General features: G+C 41.3%; 1 long non-coding RNA gene across 2 annotated transcripts; it reads right to left on the bottom strand.

The window, feature by feature from the left end:
- Positions 1-2,331: 2,331 nt before the first annotated feature.
- LOC111545326 lies at positions 2,332-9,190 on the bottom strand. Of its 2 annotated transcripts, XR_002732399.2 has the most exons (5): positions 9,111-9,190; positions 6,070-6,116; positions 4,770-4,983; positions 3,352-3,511; positions 2,332-3,252 (listed from the first exon to the last, which is right to left on the bottom strand). It is a non-coding gene; the product is annotated as an uncharacterized LOC111545326 (long non-coding RNA). The 2 variants fall into 2 exon arrangements; XR_002732398.2 differs by having other exon boundaries at positions 2,332-3,511.
- Positions 9,191-9,397: the final 207 nt, after the last annotated feature.

The following is a 9,397-nucleotide window of genomic DNA, read 5'->3' as shown; positions in this document are numbered from 1 at the left end:
CTGTCTCAAAAAAAAAAAAAAAAAAAAAAAAAAAAAAAAGAAAAGAATGTTGTTCTTACTTGCAATCTTGCCCAGAGTAAACCAAATGGCCTTTTGACTTCTCGAGAACTCTTGATTACTTGTCTGTTATTACAGTTTTATAATTTAGGCAAGATCATTTACTGTTTCCATAAAGATAGAGAATCCACAAAGGCTAAAATTGCCTTGATAATGTCAAATAATTTATTGAAGTCGATGTATTTTTAGAATCCAACATACACAAACCAAAACAAGAACATTTATGTTATTTGACGGTAAAATACACACCATGTTGGTTTTCATCTTCTTCTCTGCATGAACTCGCCCTACCTGTTTTCCCAGCATCCAGAGCGCTGAACGGCCCCTGCTCTAGGCAGTGTCTCCGTGCCCTCCTGTGACCCAACTTCATACTGTGCTTTCATTGTGAGATCTGAACTTGGCCATCTTCTGCCGGCGTCTGACTCTGGGTAAAGCCAGCTTCTCCTTTCAATAACCTTGGGTTTCTTGGGGACCTGGCCCTTCTGAGAATCTTGTTCCCCAGATATTATTCTATAATTTGACAATCAAGTCAGAAAACAATCAAATCACCCTTTTGAGATTTGACTCTGCCCACTGAGGCTTGGATACTGATAAAATACTGGAGACACATGCAATTCTTACATTCCTTTTGAAACGGATTTTTTTTTTTAACTTAAGATAGGCCCCAAAAATGTTGAACTAAAATCTGAATCAAACAAATGGAGATTTCTCTAAAATCCAGCAAGCAGACAGTGAGTGAGTGAGCCGTTCTGACTGAAAGCATAACCAGTGCTTTTTGCTGAATGGCATTTCCTCTTCATACCCTAATTACAGATGTGGCTACGTGGAAAAAAATATGACTGTAAATTAATTAATTCATTCAATTAAAGCAATCTGTAGCAAAGCTCATTCTAAGTTTAAATCTGTCAATTTAACAAAGAAAATGCAATATATAAATGGATCTGAGAGGCTATTAGCCTGAGTTTTAGAAAATAAGTTAAAAAAGAAAATATTTTCTTTCGAGATGAAGTCTCTCTCTGTCACCTAGGCTGGAATACAGTGGCACGATCTCGGCTCACTGCAACCTCTGCCTCCTGGGTTCAAGCAATTCTCCTGCCTCAGCCTCCCAAGTAGCTGGGATTACAGGCATGAGCCACCATGCCCAGCTAATTTTTTTGTATTTTTGGTAGAGACGGGGTTTCTCCATATTGGCCAGGCTGGTCTCGAACTCCTGACCTTGTGATCCTCCCGCCTCGGCCTCTCAAAGTGCTGGGATTACAGGCATGAGCCACCACACCCGGCCTAAAAAAGAAAAGATTTTCAACCCATTCCTAATATAGCAGGATTTCTTTTTTAATTTCATTGTATAGAAGTCTAATTAAGAAGAGCAAATTTATTAATATTTCTAGTTAAATTTATATACTTTAGTCTAAGAGAAAATATTAAAGCATTGAATAAATGAATGTATAAAAACAAAAAACACATATTTTGTTTGGTTCTTTATGATTAATTTATTCAACAAATACCTACTATGTGCGTGGAGTTCATTATGATACAACAGTGAATCATACCATGTTATAGTCTGATGGGGCAGGCTGACAGGATTTATGATTTATTGATGTTTGATTTAACCAATATGCATGTTTTCAAGATAAAATGATTCATATTTATAGTTTTTAGAAAAGTTGGAGGAGCAAAGACAGTGCAGAAAAAAACACATCTTTTTCTAAATAGTCATAGAACTGTCTTTCAGAGTTAGGTATCTAACGTTTTGCCTTCCAAACTCTTTGTGTCCCACATATGGGGTAGAACAACTGGGTTACTACTTATACAGCCTGTATTTTGGTTTTCTTTGCAGCAAATTTTATATAGCCTGAATCTTGGCTATTTTGCAGCTACTTTTACAGTTAATTCCTACCATAGCTCTTTTCTCCTCCTGTTAAATTAAAGGGGAAAAAATGAATAAAGCACCCTTTATGGATTGTATGACAGTCCATTGTTTGGGGTGGTCTTTTCATATCTAATCACATATCTAGATCTTGTAATAGCTGCATGTTTGCAGAGACAGGCATGACCTAGCCAGCAAAAATTATGTATCCACTTCCTTTTTTTTTTTTTTTTTTGAGACGGAGTCTCACTCTGTGGCCCAGGCTGGAGTGTGGCGGCACAATCTGGGCTCACTGCAACCTCCGCCTCCCAGGTTCAGGCAATTCTCCTGCCTCAGCCTCCTGAGTAGCTGGTATTACAGGCGCCCGCCACAACGCCCGGCTTATCTTTGTAGTTTTACTAGAGATGGGGTTTCACTATGTTGGCCAGGCTGGTCTCGAACTCCTAACCTCGTGATCCACCCGCGTTGGCCTCCCAAAGTGCTGGGATTACAGGCGTGAGCCAAATAACTAAACTTCTGTACTCATCAGCAACAGCTGAGAAAATGGAGATAAAAGGGTGCTCAGGCCTGCAAAACCATCAAGGCTTACACTTGAGAGAGCACCAGGCAAAGGGTACCTGGGATATCAGCCATGTACACAACCATAACCAGAAGGTGTTAGGCCCTCAATGTCCAAGGACAATTTTAGGCAAGATGGTTGTTTTTAATTTAGAACCACTCTTTGGAATCAAATAATTGAATAAAACTGGTGAATTAATTGAAACAACCAGCCACAAAAGGTAAATAACCAATCTAGAAATCAACAATTATTCCTTCTCAGTCAGCCACATCTTAAAAGTTCTCATATAATTTGTTGTTATCTTCACAAACCTCCTGGCACCTAACTGGGGGGAAAGTCCTCACTTCTGTATATCTCCAGGTAAAATACACAATGGAAATAAGGAAACTTCAGAACAATTAGCCCTGCAGACAATTAAACAAAAAATATGTCCCCAAAGATTTTCATTTGCTTTTCTTTCTTCCGTGTGGATTAATTGACTGGCGAGTCAAGGGTTTGGATGAGCATTTGTTGAGTGCGTATTAGATTCCAGACACTCCATGTATAATGCTCCGTACAAGCCTTCTAAAAGGACCTTTTCACCACAGAAGGCATAGGCAGAGAGACTTACATAACACACCAGGGTCAGAGGAAGCGTGCATTACAGCACTATTGTTTGAAGGCAGGTCAGTTTCAACTTCATTGTCTGATTTTCAGTTTAATGCACTGCTTTCAAGACAGTTATGGAAATTGCAGGGATTGTATCAGTGGAATCTAGTTGAAAGGGCATCTAAAGAAACGTGTAAATATTAGTTATGGGAATGATGCAAAGTTTCTGGTTCTGCTAAGTAATTCAGGAGCTAGTAAGAGGGACAAATGAGGGAGAGACCTGATACATGAAGTGAAGAGAACTTCTACTGCCGAGTGGTAGACAAGGTCAGAGGGAGAGGAGCTGATAAGGAAAGGTGTTCTGCAAGGGTCCTGGGAGAGTGCTGGAGACGTCGCCACTTGGATTGGTACTTCTTATCAGCATATTCTTCTAGGAAGATCTGCTTTTCAGACAAATTTTATTTTTAAAAATGATTTAAAAAAATTTACTTTTCAAAGACCCAGCTTGGATCATATTACCTTCTTTATTTATATACTTTGAACAATGAGCTCATTTCTTTCAAAATTGAGGTTAAAACGTTCATAACTTTATTTATTTGGAGGGCTTCCCTCTTGTTGTTTCCACTATTGGGAACCACCTCCCTTCAAATATCATCATAAATTTGTTCCTGCTTTTCTTCCTACCCTGCCATCAATTAATCAAATATATATATGCCTCTTATCTTTCTTTTAATTGTATATAATGCAGGAGAAAATACTCTTCTAACTCATGCATTTTGTCTTCTTGTGCTATGGCGTGTGTTCGTGGAAGATTCTTGAATTCACAGACATTCTTAGCACATATCATATAAGTATTAAGAGCCAATACAAGTTTTTTGTATCAAACTGATTTACACAATAGGATTTACACCAACGAATTTAACACAATATGAAACACTGGATCCATATTAGGCCATTCATTGCAGACTCATTGCGGAAGTCTGTATATCTGGAAAAATGCCGCAGTGCCTTTTTCCTCCTCATTTAACACAGAATAGAGATAGAAAGGGGATGTTGAGGGATCACTTCAAACTCATTAGAGAGCTTTTGTGGGCCTTCCTGGGAGGAGCGGCTGGAGAGGCCTTCTATGGGTGTTTGTGCATTTATCAGCTGGAACAATGCGATCTATGCAAATGCAGTTGGATCTGGGCTGCCTCCAAAGGCTGTCAGAAAACCCCACAACTTTGCTGTCCCATTCTGGCCACCCCAGTCACCCCAGAGCATCGTTCGGACAGACAAAGCCTCTAATTCACGGTAATCCACAGGATGTCAATGCTGGCAACCACTGGGAAAGAGAAAAGTAGGGTCTATATATCACATCCAGTGGTGATAATTGTGAGTGTCATTGATATCCATTGCCTACCAATAAAAACTAAGCTGTTTGGCATAGCATACAAAATTAGCCATGATCTCTTTCCCTGCGTTGCCACCTGAGTGGGAGCCACATCCAGCCATAGGTAGTTCAAAGACACACTGTAGTCTTTCATCCCCAGCTGGACTCTCCATGTGCTGCTTTCTCTGACCAAATTCCGTTAGAAGTACAGAGGCTGGCTGGGAATCCCAGGCCTCCTAAGTTCTGAATTCAAATAGAAGTTTATCTGTGAACTTTCTCAGACCCCTCCCTCCCATGCTCACATACTTCTGGTGTCCTCCTTGTACCTGTATGTGGTAAGATGGGTTCCCTGTGTTATCACTTCGTCCACGTGCCAGTTCCTCCCTCCAGCAGGACACGAGCTCCAAGCTCCTCTTCATAGTTAGCTCTGTGTCTTTAGCCAATCCTTGGTGTCTGGCTCCTAAATGTGTCTACCGACAAGTGAAGAGATGCCTGTGACCAGTTTGCATAGTACGGCAGGAACATCATCCAACACTAGACCTAGAATGATAGATGGAATTCGCTCATTACATTTGCTCAAATCTCAGGTTTCTCATGTCTAAAACACAGATGGGGTTTATAATACTTCCTTCAGGGAGAGATTGCAAACCTCACATGGAATATTGCATTATTAATTGATTACAGAAGCTATTCTGAGCCCTTATTCTGAGCAGGCTCAGACTGACGGGGCTTTGGAATAAAATGTTAAAAGAATACATTCTTAGGCCGGGCGCAGTGGCTCAAGCCTGTAATCCTACCACTTTGGGAGGCCGAGGCAGGTGGATCACCATCAGGGGTTCGAGACCAGCCTGGCCAACATGGAGAAACCCTGTCTCTACTAAAAATACAAAAATTAGCCGAGTGTACTGGCATGCACCTGTAATCCCAGCTAGTCGGGAAGCTGAGGCAGGAGAATCACTTGAACCCTGGAGGCAGAGGTTACAGTGAGCCGAGATCCCACCATTGCAATCCAGCCTGGGCAACAAAAGCAAAAACTCCATCTCAAAAAAAACAGAGAGAAAAAAAAAATACATTCTTCTCCCCAAATCAGTCAAATTATGTAAAAAAAGAATGTAAACTACTCTTTAAATATCCATTATTATATTAATATAACTTCATTAAAATGCACACATGTTGCTTCCATCTCGGGTGCATGGAAAACAAACCAAGGACCAGATTTTATTTCTCTTTATCAATCTCCTGAAGACTACTTGGTTCACTCGCACTATCACTAAGAGCTGTCTCTGCTTTAACCTCGCTCTGAATCCCTTCCACAAAAGCACGGAGGTGCACTGAATTCCAGCAGGCCTTATCCAGGTGAAAACGGAGGCTGTGCCCACAGAGAACATCACACAATCTTAGTTCAACTTTACTTCAATATAGTTTCTGGAAAAAAAGGAAAAACAAAAAAATGCAGGGTTTACCACCTCATTAGGATAGTTACTATTGAAAAAACAGAAAACAACAAGTGTTGGTGAGGATGTGGAGAAATCAGAACCCTTGTGCACTGTTGGTATAAATATGAAATAGTACAGCCACTGTGGAAAACAGTATGGAGGTTCCTCAAGAAATGAGATATAGAATTACCTTGTGATTCAGCAATTCCACTTCTGGAGATATATTCAAAACAGGGTCTGGAAGAGATATACATACATTCATGTTTATAGCTGTATTATTCATAATAACCAAAATACAGTAGCAACCCAAGTGTCTATAGTGGAATGGATAAGCAAAATGTGGTATACACATACAATGAAATTGTATTGAGCCTTAAAAATGGAGAAAATTCTGCAATGTGCTGCAACATGAATGAATCTTGCGGACATTATGCTAAGTGAAATAAGTCAGTCACAGGAAGATAAATACTTACACGATGTACTGAGAGTAGTCAGAATCACAGAGACAGAAGGAATGGTGATTGCCAGGGAATGGAGGAAGGAGGAAATGGGAAGTTATTGTTTAATGGGCTTAGAGTTTCAGCTTTACAAGATGTCAAGGGTTCTGGAGGTGGCTGTACAACACTATGAGAGTATTAGGTACCACTGCATTGTACACTTAAAAATGGTTAAGGTAGTAACTTTTTTTGTTATGAGTATTTTACTGCAATTAAAGAAAATGGGAGAGGCTGGGCAGAGTGGCTCACACCTGTAATACCAGCACTTTGGGAGGCCGAGGCGGATAGATCACCAGAGGTCAGGAGTTTGAGACTAGCCTGGCCAACATGGTGAAACTCCGTCTTTACTAAAAACACAAAATCAGCCAAGCGTGGTGGCACGTACCTGTAATCCCAGCTACTCAGGAGGCTGAGGCAGGAGAATCGCTTGAACCCTATATATATATAATCGCTTGAATCTCTAGAGAGAGAGTGAGAGAATGTGACCTTTCTGGTCTTAGAGCTTGAAATTTACTTTTGTTTTATCTGAGTTCCTTCCTCAGGAAAGGACCACCAGCCCTCTCGAAAAGTAAGAAAGAACTGAAACTCATCAGATCACCCCAAGTCATCTCAACCAGATAGTGAGATGCCAGTCCAGTCCATTTATTCAACATGATTGGTTCCTTATCCCTCCCTAGTTCCTCTTTTTCCACAGTGTTATATTTCTTCCCTGCTGCTACATAAGCCCCTAATTTTAGTCAGTCAGGGAGATGGATTTGAAACTGAGCTCCTATCTCCTCTGCTGCAGCACCTGATTAAAAGATTCTTCTCTGGCAATAATCGTGGTCTCAGTGATTGGCTTTCTGTGTGGAGAGCAGCAGGACTTAGACCGAACTCCTGGTGTCTTGGTAACAAATTGGGCTGATTTGAGGGCTATGGAGCTAAGAGATTGTGAATCCCCAAAGCTGAGGCAAAGGGTTTGGCAATGGAGATCTGAGAAACTCCATGAAAAGGGTTCAAAGGAGGAAGAAAACATTGCTGTCCTGAAGAAATAGTTTCAGGAGCCCAAAGCCATGAGGCCAAATAAATCACAAAAAAGAGCAGGGAGGAATAATGCTCAGATGATGGCAGATCCCATATTTTAATGACGTCACAGAAGGCAGGACACAACGGGAGAAGAGTATTAGAGAAGGAGGATGGTTGCGGATGGTATTAGCTAAAAGATTTGCAACTCTGCAACCTGTAAATGAATCAGAGGGTGGAGTTAGCCTCTAAATTAAGGAGTGGGGTGCATTGGAATTTGGTCGTATTGGCATAAACAAAGAGACGCTTTATTTACCCCAAAAGAAAGCTCAGGAGAAAATACAAATTTAAGTTAGATTATTCCCATTAAACCAGAAACTGCCTGGCGAGGCACTCCACGTAGCATTTGTAAATACAATGACATCAAGATATAATCGAGTCCACGACTTACCTGCATGGATGTGCTGTAAGGGAAATGTGTGTTTCTAAGAACAATGGTATCGATGTCATTCCTAGTCAACCAGTGTCAGAGACAAAGCAGTTTAAGCTCAGCAACTCTAGAACCAGCAGGGGAAGAAGTGAGCTCGCCCACTCCATCACACCCTCCTGAAAACCACAGTGACCCCCAACATCAGAAGCCAGAGGTCTTCCCTTAGGATCACAGGCGCTAGGAAATCTGAATTTAAGTGAGCTTGGTTATCAATTGGCCCACACATTTGAGCAAATGTATTGTTTTACTGTGTCTCGTTATGCCTGCAAAACAGAAAAATGCTCCAACATCTGCCAGAGTTATGGAGAGCCAGAGCAAGATCATATATGTAAAATGCAGAAAAACATGGATTTCACATTTGACATAATATAATCATCTTTGAACTTCCCTCTTTCATTAGCTCCTATGATAAACTGCGCTAATTCTGTTCATTCACTTATTAACTTGTTTATTCAATTAGCATTTGTGGAGTGTCCACTTGTGCCAGTTACTCTTCAAGGTCCTGGGGATACATAGAGCAGTGAACAAAATAGAAAAAAATCTCTCTTCCTAATGTAGCTTACCTTCTGACTCACCATCCTTCCATTCACTTTGCTATTTCATTTTCTTTTCTTCATTTAAACATATTTGCTACATGGCCAGGCGAGGTGGCTCACACTTGTAATCCCAGCACTTTGGGAGGCCAAGGTGGGCAGATTGTTTGAACCCAGGAGTTTGAGACCAGCCTGGGCAACATGGCAAAACCCTGTCTCTACAAAAAATACAAAAATTAGCTGGGCGTGGTGGCGGGCACCTGTAGTCCCAGGTACTTGGGAGGCTGAGGTGAGAGGATCACTTGAGCCTGAAAGGTACAGGCTGCAGTGAGTCAGGTTGTGGCACTACACTATAGCCTGGGCAGCAGAGCAAGACACTATCTCAATATATATACGTGTGTGTGTGTGTATTTGCAACATGCCAGGACCTATGTTAAGCATCTACTATCTATTAGCTCATTTAATACTCTGAAAGGCCTTGTAAGAATGACACTAACACCTCTTCACTGCACGTTAGAAGAAATGCAGGGCAGAAACGTGGCACAGCTTGCCTCAAGCTTCTTAGCAAGTGCCGTAGCCCTTAATTTGGAGCCAGAGTCTGTTTTTCTTTGCTAAGTCTTCTTTCTGCTCTTTAGCTTTTTTCTCTAATGTCACATCTTTAATGTTTTGCTAATACAAACCCATGTGTGTTCTCCAAGAATCTACTCACTTTAATTATGCACTTAAACTTTAGGTAGGAGGCCTCAAAATCCTTTGCTCTGGCTGCCACCAGAGATCCAACCCAAGACGTTGTCCTTCTAATAAAGACCCACAAACCCCACAGGATCCCCAAGGACCTGAGTCATCTGGCCCTGCCTCTTGCTGCAGCCTTATCTGCTGCCACCATACTGTGGCCCAGCTTGCCAGCCTGCCTGGCTTCTCAGTGTCATCTGGGTATGTCTTGCTCCCACCTGCTGAAGTTTACCTTGTACTCTTCATGGCTTTGGGGGGCACAGC

Source organism: Piliocolobus tephrosceles, chromosome 1, assembly GCF_002776525.5.
Source record: "Piliocolobus tephrosceles isolate RC106 chromosome 1, ASM277652v3, whole genome shotgun sequence".
In the NCBI taxonomy this organism is placed as follows: Eukaryota; Metazoa; Chordata; class Mammalia; order Primates; family Cercopithecidae; genus Piliocolobus; species Piliocolobus tephrosceles.
This window is presented reverse-complemented; position numbering and strand designations above follow the sequence as displayed.